Source organism: Strigops habroptila, chromosome 4 (assembly GCF_004027225.2).
Source record: "Strigops habroptila isolate Jane chromosome 4, bStrHab1.2.pri, whole genome shotgun sequence".
NCBI lineage: Eukaryota > Metazoa > Chordata > Aves > Psittaciformes > Psittacidae > Strigops > Strigops habroptila.
In genome coordinates, this window is record NC_046358.1 from 48,192,871 (window position 1) to 48,217,310 (window position 24,440).

Genomic DNA, 24,440 nt, shown 5'->3' on the forward strand with positions numbered 1-24,440 from the left:
AAAAAGCAGCCCTGAAGCAAGGCTGGGAGGGAGGAAGAGTATGGAATAACCCAACATTTAGGTCAGCTCGTATGCGTGCGTGCATGTGTATCGTTTCTCCCCCTCCGCCAGTCGGGGGCTGCGGGGGGCCCCGCAACCGGCCCCGTGCCCTATTTAGGGCAGAGCCTGGCGCAGCAGCTATATTTGACACCCGGGATAAACAAGCCGGGCCCGGCGGACGGAGCGCGACAGCTGCCCGGGACAGCGGCCCCGGCCGCCCCCCCCCCCCCCCCCCGCCTTCTTCCCCCCGGGAAAAGATGAAAATTAAAACAATTATAATAAATAAATAAATAAAAGAGGGGGGAAAGGGAAATTTATAGCACTGCATGAGAGCCGCTCACCCCGCCCGGCAGCCCCGGGCAGAGCTGCCTCCCCCCCCCGGGCTCCCCGGCATCCCTGCGGGCCGGGCCGCGCCGCGCTGCACCGAGCCGAGCCGAGCCGAGCCGAGCCGCGCCGCGCCGGGGCACCCCCGCCCGGCGGCGGGCGGGATCCCGGGGCCGCCGCACACGGGCCCGCGGGTTAGGGCTGCTCCCACCGCCCGCTCCCTCCTTCCCTCCCTCCGCCAGGCCCCGGCCTCGCAGCGCCCGGCCCGGCGCCCCCTCCCCGGCGCGCATCCATCCATCCATCCATCTATCTATCCATCCATGCATCCCGCAGCGCCCTCCCCCCGCAGTACACACACGCGCACATACACACACGCATGGAGCCGCCGCGGCTCCGGGAAAACAGGACCATTGAAGCGAGCTGCCAGCGCCCGGGCAACATTCAATCTTCGTGTGTCCCCCCTCCCCAGCCCGGGAGAGGAGCCTGGGAAGAGCCCCCCGCCCCCCGGCCATCGCCATGCGAGGCGTGAAGCCCCACTTGACAGCAGGAAACTTAACCGCCAGCCTGGCGTCTCCTACGGAGCAGGGGCAGCACCCTCTTACTTACCCTTCTGCTTGCTTTCCCGACTTTTTTTGGAGGGTCGGGCTGGGGGGGTGGGGGCTCCGCTCGCTCCCCAGTACAAATCCTTCCGGTTCCTAACGGGAGCTCATCGCATCGCCCGGTGATTCACCGACGGTGTGTGCGGGCACGGGGGGGGGGGTCGCCTTTGCATGTCAGTCCAAGTTGCCTTGCTCGCTACAAAACCTGTGCTCTCTTTTGCAGCTGTCAGGGTGAGCGGGGAGGTGCATCTGGAAAAGGGGGTGGGGGGTGGAGGTAAAATATTGATAAATCCACCAGCCCTGATCTTCAGCTCCGTGCGGTGGAGTTTGGGGAGGGAAGCGAGGTCTGGCGGAGGGGGAGGAGGACGGAGGTGAACGGGGGTCGAGGGAGGGGGGAAGAGAAAATGGATTGTACCCCAGGTTGCCACTGAATCTGCCGGGCTTCCCCCGCTCCCGCTCTCACACCATCGGAGCTCGGTCCAGGCTTCCCAGCATTACGGAGCACGGCAAAGCGCTGAGCCGGGTTCCTGGGAGCCAGCGAGGTTTGCACAACTGCAGCAAGAAGCCAAATCAAAAAGCCAATCTGCGAGCCTCCAAACTCCACGTCACCCTATCAGCTGGGAGCGAGAGCTGCAACAGAATTACAAGCCTTGCATATTTATTCTCCTGAACCCATGGGGGGATTTTCAGATCGTTTAAAGAAAGGCACAACGAAACCAGAGCAAACCCTTTCCAAAATAAATAAAGGCAGAGCATGTCTTGCATGTAGCATGCACACGCTCACACACACACACACATCTCTCCAGGAGATCTCTGTGCGTATATATAGAGATGTGCACTTACTGAGCGGTGATCACTCCTGTACCCTCCGAGTATATTGAGTTGACTTCATGTATTGCAAGCAAGGGAGAGGAAGAACAGGGTAGCCGAGCCTCAGAGCAGAAGAAATTGCATATCTGAAATTTAAAGCATCTGCCAAACACTTCTGAGGATTAAATATAGGCAGTGTAATTATACAGGCAGAGTTGGTTCTGGGATCCATTTGAAGCTGCATGCTTTGGTTTGTGTTTGCAGAAACCACCCCATCATTTTTTTCAACTGAAGTCAAATAACAGGTTGTGAGACACCAAGTCATTTTAAGGTAAAAAATACACATTGCCTCCAAAGCTGCTATTTGACTTTGGCAGAAGATGACTGGGGGCTGGTTTCCAGGGCCATGGAACAGGACAGTAGCTTTATGCCTTGCACAAGGCACATTAAGATGTTTGCGCATAGGTTTGTCTCCCCTCTGTTTTTGCCACAGCAGTTACAGGCAGATTTGTGCTTCCAGGAGATTTACCTTCTGGCATGGCTTCTCACTTTTTTAAAGAACCTGAAAGCCCATGTACTATAAGGCAAGGATCCCCAATATAGGGCTATTCTGCCAAAGAATGGGCTATTCCATCCTCCAGAGAGCAGCTGTCCCTACTCTGTTATCCCTGGTGACTCCCCTTACTCCATGAGGTGAGGAGGGAGCAGAAGCTTTCTGATGAGACCCAAGTGCACGCACAAGTGCAAACTGTCCCTGTCAAAAGCAGCTGTGTAAACTGCCATGAGAAATGCGAGCTCAAGTCTTACACTGGGCAGCAGCTTTTACCTCAGCAATCCTTGGCCACACACCTCAGCACAGAAGGGATCCAGAGACCTGGAAAAGCAGTTACCCATACTGGTCTGGCTACTTACTGCTATTAGAGCAGGGCATGGCAACCCAGAGACAAAGGGGTAGGCAGAGGAGGCCACAAGGGGACACAGTTGCTGCCAGGTTGGGTGAATGAGTAGGAGATGGTGGCACAGAAGAGTGCAGAACATCCTGTGGATCCTGGACTCAGCCCTGTACCTCCCCACATGCCCCCTGGTGCTCCTGCTGTCCCCAAATAATGCAAGCAAGGCAGTGTGTGAGGTGGGAACATGGCATGGGATGCACATGGGCCAGAGAACAAGGTGACATTGAACATGTGCTGAGGTGCCTGAGCTTGGGGTGCCAGCCAGCTCCACACAGGGCTGCATGCCTGGATGATGCCCCTGTGCGACTTCAGGAAGGGGAAGGACTTCCAAGTGCCTGGGGGCACACATTAAAGTGCCCAGGAGTCTCACTGGAGCTGTGGAAGAGCTCTTATTGACAGCTCGGCATCAATGGCCCAAAGACCTGGTGGATGCAGGGACCCTGGTGCTGGCCAGCATCACCCAATCTCCAAGTGGCCACCTCCAAACCTCACACCCGTGCCAGGGGGCACAGACCCGGAGGGTTGCAGCCCTCCAGTCTTCTCCAGCACCGAGCAGAGGAAACTGCCCCAACTCATCATCACGAGGGTGGTTCCAAACAACCACTCGTGTTTAAGGCTTGGTGAGAGTGGGTCTGGCCTCAAGGAACAGTGGTACCAACTGCTTGTGAGCAGAAACAAGCCCTGGGGGCGACACACAAATTTACAGTTGACAATAACTTAAGACAGACAGAGCTCTCATTTCACCTCATCTCCTCAACTCAGTATATAATCATGCCTAACATGTTTAAGAGATGGTCCCAGGCATTTCCCTCTTTCCTTCCATCTTACATTGCTCAGCTCAGGTAGAAATTGTTCATCACAAGAGGGAGTATAAGAAATTTTTTATCTCCTTAGTCTTAAAGGTGTCCTTGCAAAGTACTAACCTGGGATGGAAGCATCCAAACCCTTTATATAATAATACTACAAAAAATAAACCCCCTTGTTTATATTAGCTTTAGCAAATTAAATACAGGGATTTTGAACTGCTGGGCTGCTTGGCACAACCTCGCTAAGCAAGCCTGGATATCAGTTTTTAATGAGGAACAAGGTCACTTGATGTTTCAAGCATTACCTCACCTAAACCAAAACCACTGGAAGACTATCAAATACTAATATATTGAAGGAACACACACCAACACACACCATTTCTTTCATAAAAGCTTTTCTCTCTCCCTGTGAATGACAAGCTTAATTAATAATTAGTTTGTGCAGCAACCAAAAAAAACCTAAATTTTTAAAGCAAAACCCATTCCCCTTCAGATTCCTCCATGCTCACCTGAAACCAAAACCACAGGTAGGCAACATCATTCATGAACCAGAACGGCATCACTTGGGTGCTTTTTCCATGAGCAATCAGGGCCTTAATCCCACTCTCAAACCTGTCCCTAGGCTCTTGAGATTTGGAGCAGAACAAGAAACGCAGGCTTTGCTCTTCCTTTCGTTGTCCACCTAAGACTAGAGAAGATTTTTCTAACTTAATCCATGGCTTCATCCCATGGCTTCAGCCTTCTGCTGGCAACCGTGCTGATAATAAAGATTCCAATGGCAGAACGTAGCCAGCGGTAGCACTGTTGAAAAAGACAATGTGTGTACAAGGCACCGACTTGCTCTCAAAGGCCAATGTCATCTACTGACATAAAAACCTGCCAGTGTCCTGCAAGTTCTGGATGAAACTCTGGGAGTGTGTTGGCTGACTCAGAACTTCCTCCTTCCCTTTCATCCACCAGCTATGCACTTAGCTCATACAGGTAAGAATTTTACACAGCTGCCATCCAAAATGTCTGGTGGATACAGCAATATTACTGCTATATTAAGGCAGACATCACAAGCTGCAGGTATGACTCCAGGTTTTGGAGAACTTCTAGCTGAGCAAGGCCATAGGCATTGTTCGCACCATCTTGCTGTCCTCCGCTGGTCTTTCAGCCCTTGGCCTAATGACCCAAGAATCGCTACAAACACTATTTACATTTGCCCTTGTTGCTTGAATACATGCAGCCCAACTGCCCCTTACCCAAAGTCTGTATCTAAGGGCCTGGCACAGAATCCTTCTCTCATTCAAGATTCGGTCTCGCTGAACCTGGGTTATGTGTCAGGCTGTTTTTTCATAGCTTTGCTTTTCCTCCCTCGTCAGCTTTCATCAGGTGCCTGCTCACGTCTCTGTCAGAAGAGATGGGATAATGTGACATTTATTAGTATGATGCATCTGCAGAGCCTTGAAATGAAGTTCCACATCTGAGAAAAAATTACTTTCTAGGGGAAAGAGGAAAGGAGCCACCACGTAGGAAGCAGCTTCAAGGCTATCCATGATTACTGAGCAAATGAACACAATTTAAATGTAAAATTCTGTGCTTTATTTTTTTCCCCATAAAAGCCTGCTTGCACATGTGACTACAGCTCTGAGAGCCAAGCTGGGCTTTGCACACACATCCTCAACAGTGCACAAGTTCCTATCGAACAAGCCATGGGACACCTGGGAGTCCTTGCTCTCTTTATGGCAGTTCGTGTGACCAGTGGGCAATTCCTCCTAGTCCTAGCAGATGGTTTTCTGCCACAGATGCACAATGAAGGATGGAGCATTGCTCATTCTTTGTGTACCCTTTGCACACTGGCCAGGAAGGAGTGAAATACGGGTTTAAACTCTCTGATCCACAGATGCAGCTGTGACAGATGTAGGTTGTGGTAAGGTCCTCTAGTCTCATCGCAGAGCTTCTCATGAGAGAAGGAGTCAGAGGCCATGTTTCTCAGGTCTGGTTCAGAAGGAGGGACATCTTCATCACAACTTAGTGCAGAGCAGTGTAGAGACAAGCCCATGTGTCGGTGAGTGATACCACAAACATGTCCTGGTCTTGGCTTGCCAAGGTTATTCCATGTAAGTGAACATGGACGTAAAGGAACTTAACGCAGCATTCAGACACCATGTATAACACCACCCCACCTAGAATAAAAAAAACAAACCCTAACTAAATATATTGGGAGTCCAGGGCAACTCAAACCCTTGAAACCTTTTGATAAGAAGTGCCCTGTTCCAAAGGATCCACCTGACAATGGAGAGCGAGGGCACATCTCACAACCAAGTTTTCATCATGTTATCCCAGACACATGTTAATTCCAAAGTTTCCTATTTTAGCATTAGCTTCAGAAACTGAAAGGTGCAGAGAAAGTGGACATCTGTAGAGGAGCATACCCACTCTGGACAAACACCCTGGGGCAAGGCCTGGCAAGCCAGTGCACTCTGGGTCAGGAAGCAAGCACTCATTCAAAGAGGATTTTTCCAGCATTTGAAACACCATCCACAGAGAGTGGTCAGGGGGACCTTCTCGGGTTGAGGAGCTCTGAGACTTTTCTTCTTTTGGGCATCTTAGAGCAATGACTTAATACCAACTCTCTAACAAACTAGGTTATCTGGTTTTGGAGGGGTTTTATAAGGCAAGATTTTTCCAGGAAGGACCAATGGAATGCTATCACTTACAGCATCGGGGTATGTGCCAGGACATAGGACACATCCAGAAGGTCCCTTGCAACTGCAGCGACTAGTAATTAGCAACCAGCACCAACACTGCTGGCAATAAACCTATTTTCTCAGCTGCAGAACAAGTACATGAGGTTCAGATTACAGCATTCGGTTGGATCTGCTCCTCTCCCCACTCCCGCTGAGGACCAAGGGGCCTGGTCTCAGAGGATGATGTTTAGCATGACAGATGACAGCAACAGGTATTAGCATGGCAAGAAGCCTGCAAGCATATCAGCATGTTCTGATGGGTTCTCATGCATGTCTTACAAAGCCCTAGAAAAGGATTTGGCTCCCAAAGTTGTCAATTTATTTAATAACTTCCCAAAATAATTTTGAATTCCAAAAATCGATGGGAAAAGTTCATATTTCATTGATTTTGAAACCCAACAAAGACAAAAATCAATTGTACCTCCGCCACTCTGGTTCTCCTGTTAAACACTGGCACCAAGATTTTTTTCTTTCTGCTTCCTGCACCACTTGCTGGCTAATAGCATGAAAAGAAAAAATAAATCCATGTTTCTAAACCTAAGCCTGTGCTTCATAGAAAGAAGGATCCACAGCAATTCTAGGGCAGCAGCTGGTCACGTGCCACACACAGGCTGGCTTCTTACACCTCTCTCAAATCCTTCCCCCTTCATCCTGTGCCCGTACCTTCAAATGCTGGGTAAGCTACTCCCTGGCCGGTGTGCTTGTTAACAGGCTGAACTGTGCTGCTGCTACTGGTAATGAAAAAGGGTTGGGGTTATGTTATATTGCAGCAGGAGCATGTTGTCCCCTGTATTGGCTTCCACTTCTACGGGTCTTCCGCAGCATCAGCAGTTCAAACTCTCCCACCCATTTTGCAGCCTGGATGGCCAATGGACCCACAGCCACCTTGCAGACCCCCATCTACACTAGCAGTGCCTGGCAGAGAGCTGTGGGTGCTCAGCTCATGGGCAGAAAACACCGGTGTGGCTATGGCTGCGCCTGCCCTTAACCTTTTGGCAATCTCTGTTGGGGTTGCAAACAAGGTTTCACGCTATGGTTTGTCTCCACTTTGAGCATGCAGGATACCAGACTGAAGGCCTCCAACCTCAGGGCATGTTACCAGATAGCACAACTACAGACCTTGATAGCGCAGTCCAATGGGAATAACAATAAATGCTGGATAAAGATAGAATAAGATTTTACTATTCCCCTAAGGTCAATGTAATACTTTTCTTAATAAAACAGCTGAGACCTACTAAAGAAAAAAAGAATCTCCCGTACAATAGTGTCTCTTCCTTTAAAAATCTAGGACAAAGTGAAGAGTGCCACATTGTCTCTTCCCCTTGAGCAGTTAGAAGAAAGCCCTGATTCCCTCCAGGGGCTCTGATCCTGGTTTATAAAAACAGGGGGGAAAAGGAACTCTGAAGTAAATTGAGATCAACTGTTAATGAAAGTTAGCAGTTTAATTAAAGAAGTGAGCAACTTGTGCATGGAGAGATTAGAGACATGCATCCATCTCTAGGATACACGTGGCTTCTGCCCAGGTCTGGCAGAACCCAGGAAACACATATGGGATGAGTGCTCCTGGAGCAGGATCTGACCCCAGACTGCTCTGGTGGTGGAGGTAGGTCAGAGACAGTCTCCCTGGGAAGAAGCTGGCCATTAGGACTCCACACAAGGGCTGCCACCACCCTCAGCACTGAAGCCTTGATTTTAAATCTCCAGTTATGTTGCTGAACTGTCCTTCTGGTGCGTGTCATGTTTTTGGATTAATTGGGTGGTAAAACATTGGTTAAAGTATTAATTTATTCAGGTTCTCCTCAAAGTTGAGTTTAGGAGAGTATTAACCCTTCTTTCGATGTTGAAAAAAAGGCCCAACCACAGAAGGACACAGGCGCATGCAACATATACCTACACATGCTTAGATCCTGCTGAACACAACCCGCTTGTCCTAGGCACACTCACAGCCTGAAGCAGTCCCACAGTATTGCTCTGACAACAGGGTCCCACCCTCAGAGAAGTCAAAAGGATCCAGATGGAAGGAAGTTAATTTGTGGAGGAGAAAGGCATACTAAGACCTGTGCACAAAAGACAGGGTGATCTTTCATAGTCCAGGTTTCCTTTTAAAGGGGTTTCTTTTACACACAATACGTATTTTGTCCTGTACTTTGTACAAAGTACTACCCTCAGCCCCTGTCATGACATCTGCCCCTTTTTGTAGATCATCTCCTACCTGCTCATGCCTCTCACCCTTGCCCCTCTCACTACACACACTCTTTAAGCCCCACTTTTTGTTCTTGCTGTGGGGACATGGTTTTAGCTGTTGCTCTTTGCCAACACACCACATAAACTGAGAGCTTGAGTAGCTCTCTCTTTTCTCTCTTCCTCTCTACAATAACTAATCTGCATCCCATAAGGTGCAGAAGGAATCTTGCTCTGGAGACAATAGGTGGAATAACCTATAATGACAGAAGCACTTTAGCCTGGAGAGTCCTGGGCTGCCCATCTCCCGCTCTCAGCGCACTCCTGGCGCTCCTGGCAGAGGAAGGCTATGGTCATTTTGCACAGCCTCTGGTCCGTGTGGTTTTTCACTTCCAGTTTTGCACCGCTGACCATCTTGCAGCTACAGAGCAGTACATATCATCTCCCACTTCCAGGAATCCCAGTCACACAGGGCCTCTCACAGTGTTGTTTACCAAATACACCAGCCTCATCCCAAAGACCATGAACAGAAACACCAGGTAGAAAAAAAATCCACCTCATCTCCAAATGCCAGCAGGAGATGCATCCAGGTTCACAGCTCAGCAGCAGGTATCATACATGCAGATTAACTACCAACCCCACAAGCCCTTTACAAAACCATGGGAAAATGCCACTTACCTTAATGGGAAGAGCAGCAGAACCTCATGCCAATGCCAGAGCTCAGAGGAAACCAAGCCCCAAAGGCTGGCAGGGTGGTGACAGGCTGGTGACAGGCTGCAGGTGAGGTCCGGTCCCTGGGAGTATACTGCCACCCCAGTGCTGCTGCCTCTGTGGAGAGCAACGGGGGATGCCAAGGAGCAGGTCCTGGTTCAGACCTGCCTTTGCCATGCACTAGGAGTGTCCTGCAGGAGTCCTTTTGAGGTGGCAGAGCCCTCACTCCTGTCCTGCCACCAGCCCCCCTCTTCCTGGGGACAGGGAGTATCTGTGAACCCATATGAGCTCCCTGGCCACTGCCTCCACATGCTGTTCCCTGCCCCATCCTGCACTCAGCTCACATCTGCTGCATGCAAGGTCCTCAAAAGGGCCTGGATTTACCCCTGAACTGGAAGTCAAACGTACTGACAATGTCAGAAGCAAGCTCCAGGTGCATCTCCCTGTCATCACCCATGAAGCAGAACAGGCTCCTGAGTCCCAGCAGCATGCAGACCAAGTCACTTGAACTGCTGCTCACAGCCATGCCCTAGCTTACTCTGTGAGCTTCAGCAGTGCCAGGCAACTCCTGGAATGCAATGGGCACTGCTCATCTCCCAAAGCTGCTGCAAGGGCTAATTGCTTGACACTTGGTTGCAATGCCCTCCAGAGGAGGAAGGTGTGGTTCAGCACACTCATTATGTGGCTCATTACAGAAGTTAGTATTTACTAGACAAGGGAAATGGCATCCCAGGAGCAGCAGCATCAGGAAGCAGCCTCCTCCACTAGCATCATGCGGTTTTGCAGGAGCAGCAGGGCCTGCAGTGCTTGGATTCCCTTTCAGCTGGTTCTCCTATGAACCCTTGTGCTCCCCCTTCAGCTGCTGTCATCATCTCACTGGTTTCAGCTGTATCTACAAATGGACTGTGCTCTTAGTACGGTTATATTCTTGTGGTATTCCACTTCACATTTTTCTAGTGCCTATTCAAGTACTTTCTTGTAACTGAGAAGGAGAGTGGAGGGATGGCTCCAAGTCCTACAGGGCACAGGCAGACTGATGTGACTGCTACTAAGAAGTGAGGAATAGCCAAGCCATCGGCTGCCACAGCCACCTCTGGGGAAAAGACCAAGGCTCCCCTCTTCTCCACCAGCTGGGGGAGCATTATCCCCTCTGCCCAACACTATCCTGCAGATCCACATGCTGCTGCTAGTCACCTACTGCACTCAGAAGACTGGCAGCAAGTCCCTGGCTCCCATCACTGCCGGACACACTGTGGCGTTCCAGAGGAAGTGAAGGGCACGGTTCCCCCTCCACATGCTGTAAGGGTTTTAATCCCATCCTTGTAAGTGTGTGCAGGGACAAGCACGTGCAATAGAGCCAGGAGGTGAAGCTTATTTTGTCATGCCTTCAGAAAGACAGAAACCAGGAAACACACTTTATCTAGCCTCTCCATAGACACATCTCTGTCCGCATTTCTTTATTGGTGGCTTCATGGTTTACTGCCTTCATGAGACAGAGACCTGTTGCCAGGTGGTAAGGGGACAGGCTGCAAGAGCAGCTTCATTGTTGGAGTTGTTTGGTGGGTGTATTGAGATTTTAAGTCCTTTGCCAGCTTCCACAGATAGTGAATACATGTTCAAAAAAAGGGGGGAAAAGAAAAGAAAAAAAAAGATATTAACAGAAGGAGCAAAGCCTCAATGAGTCCCATCACTTCCCCCAGCTGCTGCTGTGTCTAATCATTTTCATAGCGTATCAGGAAGCGTGAAATCACCGCTTAATTTTACGTCAGAGATTTTCATCACAGAAGGTGGGATATGAAACCTTCCTCTCCTGAATACAATTGCAGCTACTGTTCATTGTCAGCTACCAACTCTCCCCCCTTACCCAAGGTACTACTGGAGAAAGCACTCCAAACCAGGTCACCTCTTTTCTTTGATGGAAGCACACAGACGAGTGCCAGTCCTTGCTACAGAAACCTCGCAGGACGAGGTGCTGAGCAGTGGAAGTTCCCTTCACAGATTTCTTACCAGCACACAGTAAATAAGACACTTCCACACTTACTCCAGGGCTCTACTGCCTGGAAAAGGCTCTTCCACCTCTCAGCAGCAGCAAGGGCAGAGCTCCAAGCCCAGGCACCCTGTCTGTGAAGCATCAAGCACCTAGACTCAGCATCCAGGCACCGTCTTAACTGTCCAAGCATTGTATTCCTCTCAGCCAGGTCCAGGGTCTCCGCATCTTGTAGAACCAATTCAGGAAATGCAAACTCAGGAGCTTTGGACGCCTTCTCAGGGCTTTTGGAGAACCTGAGGACAACCTGCCCCATCTGCATCCACAGCTCCCAGCAGGGGTCCTATCCCTCACTCCATGCGTTTACAGAGACAAGTGCAAAGAGATCCTGACCAGCCCAACGTTACTGCAGTGCACAGGGGGAGATGCAGAGAGCTTCCAGTCACTTTAGCAGGGTACAGATTATGAAGAGATCAAGCCAAATCCTGATGCTATGGAAATTAGCTGGAACTTTGTCACTGTGAGCAGTATAGCCCATGCTACACTATGGGAGCTGCTGAAGAGCCTGGAGAAGCAGTGCAGAGAGGTGCAGGGCAGAAAGCAAAGCGTGCTGTGTCCGACATCTTCCAAGGGGAATTTGCAGAAGCAGAATGAAATTTGGACTCTGTCCAGAACTTCACAGCCAGCAGCCCCATGGTGGAGTACAACAGACCTTTAATGACAACTGCTGAGTTGATGCCTGCTACTAACAGGCAAGATCACAGACAAACAGGTCCCTGGTTTGCTCCTGACCTTGAACTGGTCTGGAAGCTTGCTGCAGTCCCACTGGCACTGTCTCAGCCTCTCAAAGAGACAAGTGCAACATGCATGGAGACCTGATATAGCCTGTATCTTCTTTGTGCACTGCAGGACCTTGTCCTCCACATGCCAACCTGGCACAAGGTCACTGGCCACCCTGGGATTACACTCTAACTGTTTATTACTTAATGAAGCAGGTGGGGAAGGGGATTACCTGGAACAGCAACAGTTTTCCTGCTTCCCTGGCATGGGATGGTGTTAGCCCGGTGAAGTGACAGTCCCTTGAGGCACCTGCCTTGACCCTGTCCAGAACAGAAGGCTAGTGTGGACCAGGTTAGCATACATAGGGGCAGTGCTGCTTCGTTTCCACCAGTGTCCAAACTGGACCGAACACAACAGAGCACCGGGACAGAGAGAAACCCTTGAGCTAGGATACAAAGCTAAATCATAGTTTTATGGGCTAGGATAAAAGGGGACGGATTTTGAAGTCTGCAAAGCATTAATTCTCCTTCCCCCTTGTTTTAATATGATTGATCACCTGATAATGACAGGCGGTTGCTCTGACTGACATGTACACCCAGGATAAAGGAGAGCAGGAAATTGGATCTGAAGCTCCATGCTGTATTTCAGTGAGTTCTGGAGCCACCAGAACGAGATACTTGGTCGGATTGCTGGTGCCATCGCAGTCTCCACAGCCGCAGACATGCAGCCCTGTGTTCAATTTCCTGCTGTCACTCGTTGTGTCTAGTGCACAGCCAAAGAACAGGAGTATGAAGCATATCTGATTTAGAGATGTACATGAATGAGGCACAAGCTCTGGTTACAGTAGGAAATTGAACTGTTCATGAAGATGATTTTCACCAGGGAGCCTCCTCCTCTCCCTAACCTCCCCCATTCTGTGTTGTCCAGGACTTAAAGTCACAACTGTTCCCTCTTCCACCAAGACATCAATGACTGTTTCAGTACTTACTTTTCTAGCCCCACTTTCTCTGTCCACTGTGAGAAAAGCTCTCTCACTGTGTACCCTGTCCCCTCTCCCTTCCTCCCTTGTCCCAGCTACTCTGGGCCATGGCAGAGGTAATACACAGAGCACACCGCTTTAGTTGCCTTCACTCTGCCACCCTCTGCATCCCACAGGAAAAGCTGTTTTGCCTGCTGAAGGGGACAAAGAAGGGAGGGGGCACGGGTAGATTGTCATGATTAAATCTCCTTTTGGTTCCAATGTGGCCTCAAGCCAAACCCCATCAGACACTTCCTCAGCTGTTAGGCAGGCAGGAGGGCACTCTTCCAGAAGGACCGTGAGGCTTACAAGCGCAAAGCCAGCCCTGATGGCACTGGGGCACTAAATTCCGAATCCTACACCGCCAATATTTTGAAGGAGATGAAGCTGGTGAATCCCAGCCTGGAGAAAGACATTGTTATTGGGGCCTCTCTCTGAACTGGACTCAGACAACTTCATATCCCAGGGTTTTAGGAGTCCAGATCCTAGTTCACAGCCCTCACTCATCCTTTGCTACAAAGAGCTGTTTGCCCCTCTAGGTTGCAGACTGGATGAAAGACAGGTGCAAGTAAAATAATCAGGCAAGGTTTTTGCTCAAGTACAGCCAGCCCTAAAATACCATGGATGTTTCATTAAAACAGTGTATTTTTACTTCAAATCTATGGGCTGGACAAGCATCTGAACATGCACGAGTTTAAATTGCTTCCCAGCTTTGGGGAATCTGCTGGGATTCCATGGGAATCTCCATCCCCATGGAAAGCTATTCTAATTGCCACACCACCTGGAAAACCACCCAGCAATAATATTCTTTGCCTTGCTGGCCCATCAGGCTGGACTGTAACAGACAAGATATTGATGCAGCAACCTGATGTAATCAAGAGCTATAAAAGACAAAGTAGTAAATCATTCGGATTCAGCTGTCTGTCTGTGCACTTAGCCGTTCTCAGTGTTTTCTAAAGCATCCAATAAATAGAACTGCATTTAACTACTAACAGTCACACAGCAGTTTTCCCTGCAAAACCTTGCATTCTTATAGACAATGGGTGGTGGTGGGGAAGGAATGTGGCTGGGAAGTAGGTCAAGAAGTGTCCAGAATTAAGAATTATTTCTCTTTTTATTCTTTCCTGCTGGTCGGTCATCTGAAACTTATCTCACTGTTGAACCACAGCTATTGAAAATAGTGGCTCTTGCTGCTTCCAGGGTTAGAGAGTCAACCATATTCTTTACTGAGCTTTCCCTCAGTCCTCTTAGAAATGATCATCAAGCCCACTTAAAAGACCTAAAATGAGAGCTGCAGGTCTGAGAGGAGCTTGTGCAAGGCTACTTGGAAATGAAGAGTTAGGTCTGCCTCTTATGCTTTGGTTAGGACCATCAGGACCTGCCCTAGAGGGCAGGAGAAGCCAGGGCAGAGGCAGAAATGCTGGGTGCAGCTTTCCTCCTGAGTGAGAACTGCTGTTGCCCAGAGCTGTGAGATGAGGTAAGCTGGAGAAATGCACACAAGGGTGGTAGCAAAAGAGGTTCTTACACTTACAAAAGAGGACCAGGAGCCCAGAGTCCTCTCCACAGCACAGAAGTGGGTCACGGTCCCTTCCCTGCCTGGGACTCTGATTTCAGCACAACCCATGGAAAGACAGAGCCACCTTATAGGTTTCAGATACAGTAAAGCACATTTTTGTTCCAGCCCATGAGATGAGCTTTGCTTTTTCTCTGCATCTCAAGACTCTGGTTTCCAAAGAATCCGTCAAGATATAGAGAGGGTAAATGAGATCAATAATTCCCATCAGCTTTTAAAGTGATTTAAGAGACACCTGAGGAGCTGGAAAGAACTGTAGGTTACGCAGAAACAGAGGTATTTTCTCATTTTACCAGAATTCCTGAGAAGCAGGGGAAGACAAAGCCCCTTTCTTCACCCACTTGGCCCCAGCAATTAGGCAAACCCTGAGGCCTCCCAAGAGTGAAAACAGCACCAGTAGCTCAGGCTTTCAGTAAAATACTGTGGACCAGCATCACCCTAGCACATCCATTGCAGGTGAGAGCTATTGAACCAGCCACCTCCGGAGGAGGGTGTTTGGTGGCCAAGTGTCCCTGACAGTTGTGGAGCTACTCTGACTTACCCCAGCTGAAGATTTTCCCCATTGGCTGACATTTAACTGCCCTGTTTTTTTCAGGATTTATCAAGAAGTCAGGCATTCAAGGTGACTCATCCCAGCTAAGCCAGAGCCAGCAAGAGCTGTCACACTGCACAGTACTCTGGCTGCCCAGGGGGGTGTCAGTAATGCAGAGTGACCAGGTCCTCTTTTGCCTTATTAACTTGGGCATCAGCGGTGTGTTGCAGGGCATCTGTCATGTTGGATAAACCCCTCCCGTGCACTGGAGGTGTGGGTGATGGGAGCCTCTCCCTCTGTTTTGCAATGGGGCAATGTTCATACCAACACTGCGGCAAACTTCAGTTACACCAGAGCACGTACAGAGCAGCCCAACTGGCTTGCATGCAGCTACACTAGGATAAACAGGAAGAAAATCCCTAATTATAATAACCTGTCAAATATCTTACACCTTCCCCCACTCTCTTCCATTGCCTTCATAGCCTGTCTCTCTCCCTGTCAGCCTGCTCTTGATTTTTAATGGGTTTGCAGTATATTTAGACTGAGGATAAAGCTTACAAGTGAGCAGGTAAATTGGAGGCAGCAGAGCAGTACCCCACAAAGCCTGGAGGAGGAGGCAGCATGTGCTTCCAAAGGAGCTGGTCACAGTGGTCAGCAGCAGGTCCTTCATCGCCAGGTTCTGATAACAGGCCTATGTGTGATGCAACAGATTAATTTTACTCCGTGGGCCCCTTCATTCTCCTTCTGGTCCCAAACTCTGGGCTTGGACCGCAGGCATTTCTCGCTAGAGGGCAGCAGGATGCATTTAGAGATGGACACAGCAGAGCCAGCCAGGCCACCAGTCTGTCCAGCCCTCTGGATCCAGAGAACAATAAATAGGACAATACACAGGCCATGGTTTGGATGGTGCCGCCACTACCACAGCCAGAACATGGGGCCAGGAGGGAGCTGGCTCAGTAAAGCTCTGGCCAGGTGGGCAAAGGGAGGGTTTTGCATTCAGAGTTACACCAAAGGGTCCAGGGCAACACTGCCTGACATTAATGTTTGGCACAGCATTAAAAAGAGGAGTAAATGGGATGGGAGGCCAAGGCATCAGCCTTGATGTAGTACATGAAAGGAGACATTTGTTATCAGAAGATCAGAGACAAGGAGGCGCCTCTGCAAGAAAAACCCACCCAAATTGCTACAGCAGAGGGTTCAGCTGCCGAACAAGCACATGATGGGCAGGAATTTGGAAAGATCTGCTTCTCTCTCTGAGACACACATACAGAAACCTACTTTTCCCTGGCTTGTTACAGAGAGAGGAGTTATGCAGGCAGGAGATGTGGGGTGAGGCTCTGTTCAAACAACAGAACTGCTAAAAACTGTGGAAAACTGAACTGAGTGCACAAAATGAATTGAGCAGTAACACTGAAACAATACAAAGTTTGCCACTGGGATCTCTGGAGTGAAAAAGAGAAGTGGAAATTACTCAGTGTGGGCAGGCAATCCTCTGTTTGAATAGTGGAAACAGCATTTTTAGGTTTACTGTAAGAGCCAGATTAGTCCAAGGGCACTGAAGGTAGTGCTCATTTTGTGGGCCAGAGATTTTCCGTTCCAGTGCAGGCTGGAGCTGATGGACACGAGGCATCACCTGCAGCCATCATCAGCTCAGACCCATTCCTGCCCAGTAACTCCCTGCCTGACACAGTCTGGATATCTGAGCAAAATGATCTTCTTGGCCTCCTGCAGGTGGGTGTCTCCAGTGGAAGGCTGTTGTCACCATGGCCAGCCAGCACTCTTCATTTGTAGCCTTCGATACTGGTTTAATCATAAGGGAGGAGCAGCTTACGTTGCCCCAGTGCTGTCCCCTGGGATACTGATGGCAATTTGGATAAACCACTGGCACTGGAGGTATGTGAGGGCTTTGGTCTGCAAAGCTGAGCTAGCTGAACACCAAGCCATCTTTGGTTAGGCAGTGATTCTGGGACACAGCTCTGACAGCATGTGGGCCAAGGACAACCATGGCCATATCCTTCTAAACCCACGCACAGGGAGAAGAAAGGCTTGTGCAGCATTTAAATTAGCTTCTCTAGCAATTTTGGACCTCCAAAATGCTCCCATGTCTTGAGACGGCTTTCCAAAACAATGAGATGTTCCTATGGGTCTGTATGCTCTGTCTCTGTCACACTCTGATCCTAGCAGACTGAAAGATTACCCAGGCAGAACAAGACAAGAGCACAAGTAATTTGCCTGTGTTGTTAGGGAAATGGAAGCAGGACAGCAAGCCCCAGCCCTACAAATGGTTATCTTTAAGCAAGTAATTCTTAATTACATACTTAAGCAAAGCCTAGAGTAATTTAGTAAGTTAAGCATGTAATTCCACTTTAACTGATGGGTAAGTCCCCAAAGCAAATGCTTATGTGTATGCAGGGCTGCTCCCTAACTCAGCCAAGACCAGGTGGGAGCTGGAGAGGCCTCACTTGAGTGGCCCCAGGCATGCTTCAGCAAGGTACTGTACCAGAGCGCACACAAGTGGACAACGGAGCTGCGTCCTGGATTTGCACAATCCCAAACCACCAAGAGTGCAGTTCTGGATGAGAATAACCCATGTTTACTAGAAGAGGGGTAGGTGCAGGGGCACACACAGGACACACAGGCTGAGGAGGGCTGCCCGGCCCCATCCACGCCCACTGCAGGCAGCCCTAAAGCCACCCCAGCAGAAGGATCTGCACCTCTCCATCTGCCAGCACAGCTCCAGCAGCCAGCCAGCTCACCTCTTCTCACCCCAGCACAGCTGTGCTGTGAGGAGTTTGTTGCACAAACCTGTCTACTTCTTAGTTTCACTGTCTATGAAATTAGGTTAAAAATAGACAATAGACTTTAGAAAAGTATCTGGAGATCCTCGGATGAATGCTGTGCAAATAGAAATTGTCATCATTAACAACCAAGATGAAAAAAGTAGTAGTGAGGGGGGAGGGAGATCTACGCTGAACTTTTTGATGGGCAAAAATCTATTGAAGTCACATTTACTCTTTGAAAAATTCCCTCATCTTTGATCAGCCTAAACAAAATTGGGAATGAACACGGGGCAGGCAGCCTGCCTGTGGCTGCCTCTGAACCAGCACTTCTCCCCAGGAGCTGAAGGAGCGTCACTTTGCCCTGGGAGACAGGGACAGAGCACGTCTTGTCCCAGAAGGTGCAGGGACAGCACAGTGGCTGCAGGACCAGGCTCAGCTCCCTCCATTGGTGTTTGCGGGCTTGCTGCTCTTGGGAGCCCCCATACTCTTAGAGTGAAGTTTTCCATTTCTGCCTTCAAGTCAACTCATGAAGCTGTGTATCAAGTGAAAATACACAAGAAAGAGGAGAAAAAGAAAGACAGCAGTGCGGCATAATTAATCTTATGGGTGGCTGTCATGCAGCAAGACGTAAACATGAAACCAAAGTCTTGGCACTGAAGAAACATTGTACTTCTGCTGGTGCCAGTACAATGGAGAATGGATTTAATATAATGCTCAAGGGAAGAGGTAGAGGGAAGAAGGGAAAGAGGTGAGGGTTGCCTGCCACTCTTGGGCACATAAAGGAGGCTCTGGGATGACAGGACCTGTTTGAAGGACTACAGCACTAATTGCACATCTGCCTTGCTTGGTAAGGAATGTCACCTGAGCCACAGATGGCACCTTCACCAAGGCACAGGAAGCTGCAGTGAATGGCCATGCACACAACAGTCAGCCCTCCTCAAGCAGTTGTATCCCTCCTGCTTCTTTGTCTTCCAGGTTCAACATCATCCCACTGGGCACTGAATAATGTGCTAAAACCCAGTGCAAACCGCTCCTCCAGTTCTCATAGCTGGTGCTCACTTGCCTCTGGCAGAGCTGAGCCCAGGGACAGTGAGTGAACAGCTACAAGGGACCTCTAATGGTCTGAACTGCGTGCCAACAGCACCAAGGAATTTATCCACTGCAGAGCATCATCATTCTGGGTATTGTATAAATGCAGGGAAACTAGGCTTTGCTTCTTACCAGCTTATGGAGGCTAGGGAAAGGGTGGGAACAACAGGGAATTACTCCCTTTCCTGGATGCAGCAGAGCAATGGCATGTGATTACAAAGGGAGACTGACAGACCTTGTCTACCTCCTTAGAAATGAAGGGACAATTCCTTTCAACAGCAGCATCAGTAATTTCTCCAAGGCCAATAGTCAGTTCAAAATAGACAGCACAAATGCTCATTGGCATTTCAGAGGTGAACAGTAAATAAGCATTCATTGTTGAACAGATGCCCTTCTCTCTTCCCGCGTTAGATCTTTTATCTTTCTGCCTAGAGAAGCAAGCAGAAAACAGCATTGCTAAGTAGCTTCCATTAAGGTAATGTCACCTTGCCAGGGCTGCCTACCTTCTGGGCAGGACTCAGTGAACATCCCAAAGCATGTTGCATATGCTGGGTTTTATTCCAGCTGGATAGAGTTTGGAGGGTAGAATCACCTGGGAAAAGACGCGTGAGGAGACAACCAGCAGAGATGCGTGAAGGAGGAAGTACAACCGAGGAGCTGTGAGGGGAAGGAAGCATGTAGCAAGAAGATGGGTATGCCCTGGTTAACACTAATATGTCTCAGTCAATCTGTGACTCAGTCAATCCATTCTGAGCATGACATTTCCCTTGGTAGAACATGTCCTCTCCCCTTCTCTGCTCTAATGCACTGATGCTTTCATTTCAAAAGGTGAAATGATTACAAGGGATGCTAAAAATACACATGGGCTTTCATTCCACTCTCCCATCTCTGGTGGAACAGAATTTCCATCTTTCCTGTTAGCCGACACAGAGATTTTATCTGAAAGATGTTAGGGGGCACAAGACTATTTGTTCCTTTTCATTATCTCCTTCCTTTATACAACATTTACAGCCCAGTCTAGTTCTTTGGATGACCATCAGTTGGCACCCTCCCAGCCCAACCAAAGGAAAAAGCCTTTCTCCTACCCATCCTTCAGTGTGTCAGCCCTTCAGCATGATTAAAGGTCTAACTCAGTAGTGTCCAAATTTCCCATGCTGTTGGCCACCTTAGCTAGTATCTGAGGTTCTCACAGCCCGTTCCTTGCCATAAGACTGAGTATGCAGCAGACACACAGAGCTGGGGTTCATCACATGTGCAGCAGCCACATGCTCCCCCAGAACACAAACCTCCCAGAGGACACCACAAAAGCTCTCCCAGTTCCTGCCACTCTTGGGGGACCAGCACACGGGCTGGGTAAGTTGTCCTTCCAGAGGACACAGCTCAGATGCATAGATCAGCTGCTCCAATACTCATTCCAGAGCAGAGATGAATGTCCAGTCAGTCTCTATTGTACAAAGCCAGCTGAGCATTTAAAACCAGGAGGGTTTAGATTAAAAAGTTCATTATACAAATATTAAACTTCTCTTGCTCCAAGTGCTCAATATACTTGCAATTATGCTAAAATAAATACATATATATATGTATATATATACACACACACACCAGCCTACGGATTATATCAGACAGACTTTATGCAGGGGAGCTCTTCAAACTGGTGGGAAAGTATTCAATAAAAATGGAGTTTATTCATATAACATAAAGTCACTATAAACCTTCTCCAGCTTAAAATGCTTTTACGTCACATTTGAAGCATTTTCTTTTTCTGCTATGGTTTGAAAGACATATCCAAATACTAAGTTATGGTAATTCCTGCTTATGCATTAGGTATTCAAAATAGAATCCTTAATTGCAAGTTGCAAATGCTATAAATGGCAAGCAATAAATCTCAACAACAGAGGATCAAAAGGGAAGAAAAACCAGCAACATGGCTGTTTTTTATGTAAAACCAGGACACATTAATCTGGTACAAGACCTCAGTTGTTAGAGGGAGAATTTTACCTCAAGCAACAGATTAATGAAACACTCCTGTATTAATAAGATTAAGAAGATACAAACATTTCTACTCAGAATCATTGTCAGTACCCAAAAAAACCTCAAGCTTTTCATTGTGATTTCAGAAGAAAATGTCCTTATGTCTCCTTATACACAAAAAAGCAGGGGACTATTTGATAGATACTTCTTTTAATAAACACTCCAAAATTTTCTTTTCAAAATGTCATAGAGTAGATGGATGTCTGAAAGCATTTTAACCACTTCTTCTGTGGTCCCCCATGAGATGACTTTAAATTAAAGACTCTTTCACATGTGCTTGGACCAACTGAAACAGTTTTCCAGCTCCTATGAAACAAAGTAAAAAGTGAACTAAATATATATTTTATATACATATTTTCATGTATAGGTATGTGTACATATATAAAAATAAATGCTAAGAGTTTCAAAAAGCTCCAGAGACATTCTGCAGAGCTGCTGCCACAAGGATGGCACAGCCTGCACCCTCTCCATACCCTGAGCAGACCGCCGGTTCGTGGTGATGGAGTCCTGCCAGGACCATGGCACTGAGCCACAGTGCCCATGAGGGACTGACGGTGACGCTGCCAGGCCCTCACTGCATGGGATATTCCATTTCTACAGAAGCCTGAAGAAAACAGATGTTTTCCTTCCACTGAGCCACCGGCAGTGCCCTGCCCTCCCAACACACCAGCTCTCACCGCTGTAGCTCACCCCAGCCTGTCTGCAGCTCCACAGCAAGCCAGCTGTGCAAAGCAACGTCTTCCCAGCTCAGCGTGATTTCCTCATACAAAGACATCCCCTGATGACGACATAAGGAGGAACAAGAGGCTGGCAAAAGGGGCCAGCAGCTAGCATGACACTTCTCTAGTTCAGCTCCTAATGGGATAATGAAGTACGATTTCAGGTAGTAACAGCTTCTGTAAGACATCGCAGGCCTGAGGCCATGTACTCACAGAGAGAAAGAAGCTATCCTTGGTAAACAGATTTCACTTGGACTGAAAATTCGCAGTGTTTATTCACTGATTTGTTTCAGGAAAGCTGTTTCAGTGGCTTCCCTGCCATTATTGATTCAAATACATTTGTTAATTATTTGGAACACAGTTGAGATTTGCCCAGCTGCTGCAGTTATCTGGGATTTACCAAACAAGAGTCACCAACTGATAAATGCAGTTCTTCCATCAGAGAACTCATCGGATTACTTACACACTGGAGCAAGGCTCACTGCCACGTATGGAAATGAGGGCTTTGCTGTCCCCTGAGGAGAGCCCAAGCACTCCTAGGTCTGTTCAAAGCTCTTCAAAGAGACACAGACAGACAGAGGTTGCCTTCAAAGTGACTGTAGTTTATTATTTATTTCTACCTTTTCCTTTTTTAGTAACAAAACAGTCATAATTATTAATCATGATTGTTTTGAGTGAATCTAATTGCAGTGTTCCCTAAAGCATAGCAACACTCCCTCCATGCCCAGCCAACTGAAATAGAAAAATCACATCCCAAAAATAGCAGCAAGAGACAGTGAAAAAAACCTGGCCTCCCACAGCTTGTGTCATTAAACCAGACACATTTTTGAGACAAAAATCAGTTGGGAGACTAAGAGTCTGGAAGACATCACTGCATTTCCACAGAAGCCAACCAGAGGTTTCCTGCAGCAGAAGTCTCCTTCATCCCTCCCTATGCTAAGGCATGTAGAGCTGGCTGGTGCTGCCCCAGAAGAGGTTTTGGAAGGTACCTGGCCAGCCCTCCCTAGGTGGAAGGCAAATTCACAACATCCTCCACGTATCTCCTCTACAAAGGGTAGCTGCAGAGACAAGGGTGGAGTTTTTAAGCAATCTCTGCCAACACAAAGACTGGAAGATACGCTGTAATTACGGGGTTTGATGTAGGAATGCTGGAGTGAAATTCCTTTATTTGAGTTACACACAAGGTTCCACTATATCATTTTATGGTCTCTTCCAGAGATAATATATATGATTTCTTGTTCCATAAGTGACTTAGGGGAAAAAACCCTAACAAACCAACCCCCCCATGCATCGTGTAATTACACTCATGCAGCTGTGCCATATAAACCCTGAGGTGGGCCCACTACAGAAAGCAAACCAGGGACTGCTCTGGAAAGAATCTGCCAGAAAAACATGCATAGATCTCTGGCCAAAATCTGCTGCTGGAGACCTCCTCACTTGGAGGTTAGACTGCTGCAGTTGCATCAGATGAAAAACAAACTGCGAAGGAAGGAAGGAACACATCACCTGCACTATATCACAGGCTCTAAGAGATGCACCCATTTCCTGTCACAGTAGCTAGAATGAGCCACAGCTCAGGAAGGCAAGGCATGGAAAAACCCAGCATCCCAACAAAATCCCAAATAAAATAGCCTATAAAGGTTTTTATCCAGGATATCAGCATCTTACTCCCCTTTCTGACTGCTCAACAAACTTCTTCATTGCAGATTAATAGGTCTGTGTATAAAAACCAGGATTAGGTAAGGCCTTCAGGCCCTAAGTCCAGCTGGCAATTACGGTGTCCCTTGTGGATACTTAGCTTTGGATTAAAAAGTTTACAACTACCAAAACTAGAAAAACATGCATATATTATCACAGCACTTTAAGATCTTCCTATGTAAAAGAGATTTTTTGCCTGATCCCAGAAGATGCAGGGGTGCAAAGCTCTCAGATGACTTACCTGTGGCATCTTCCAAAATTTTTTGGTCTATATTTCCTCTAATCATTAGAATAATTTAAAAAAGGAAAAAAAAAACCCAACCCTGTTACAGGTAAATATATCTATTGGCCTTCAATAAAAAGAAACCAAACCCTCCAGCTGCACTGCAATTTCTCCCACACTAAAAAGCCCAGACCCACCTGCCTTATGAAACAGAATTCAGGCTAATGCATCTCAGCTGTACTTGCAAGGCATGTTAAAGGGGACTTGACTTCTAAAAGCTGCCAGGTCTCTCAAAGAGCCTGAATGATAGTAGTTACAGATGGAAAAGAGCTAGGAGGTCACTGAGTCCAGCCTGCTGCCAGGGCAGAAGAGTCCCCAAAGAAAGGAGATGCCAAGACTTAACTGATACTACACTTGACCTTAGCCCAAAAGCCAAGAAGCAATAATGGGAAGGGGACTGAGGATAAAAGCAACTGGCAGCTGCAGAAAAGCTATGCACTCTGCAGAAGAGATTCAAGCAAACCTCTTTGGAATAATACTTAGAATTTATCACATTAGGCAGATGGTATTTGAGTTGCTGCTCTTCATACATAATCCTGAAAGGTCTGTGCCAGTTCTCTACCGTAATAGTAATGCTGGTTTGCATGTAACAAGAAGCCTGAAGTAGCATCAATAACATACTCTCACAGGGCCAGTTTGCTGACACACTGTTTGTGCCCTTGCTGTACACAAGATTATCCTTAATGACAGAAAATATACTTTTATTGCTCCCTCTTGACTTGAAGGAGACTATGAATCCTCTGACCTTGTTGCTCATACAACATGAACTTTGGCTGAAGGATGGTCTAAGCAAAA

General features: G+C 48.0%; 1 protein-coding gene across 9 annotated transcripts in view; it reads right to left on the reverse strand.

Annotated features, from left to right (window-relative positions):
* Positions 1 to 1,489, reverse strand: part of SLC8A3 (solute carrier family 8 member A3) — a 113,437-nt gene extending 111,948 nt beyond the window's left edge. For 6 of the 9 annotated variants that reach the window (XM_030484397.1, XM_030484393.1, XM_030484396.1 and 3 more), the window contains exon 1: positions 970 to 1,489. The gene's annotated coding sequence lies outside the window, so the exon portion shown is untranslated. Of the gene's footprint in view, positions 1 to 731; positions 830 to 969 lie in introns of those variants that run through there. The other 3 variants (XM_030484392.1, XM_030484390.1, XM_030484391.1) reach the window with 3 other exon arrangements.
* Positions 1,490 to 24,440: the final 22,951 nt, after the last annotated feature.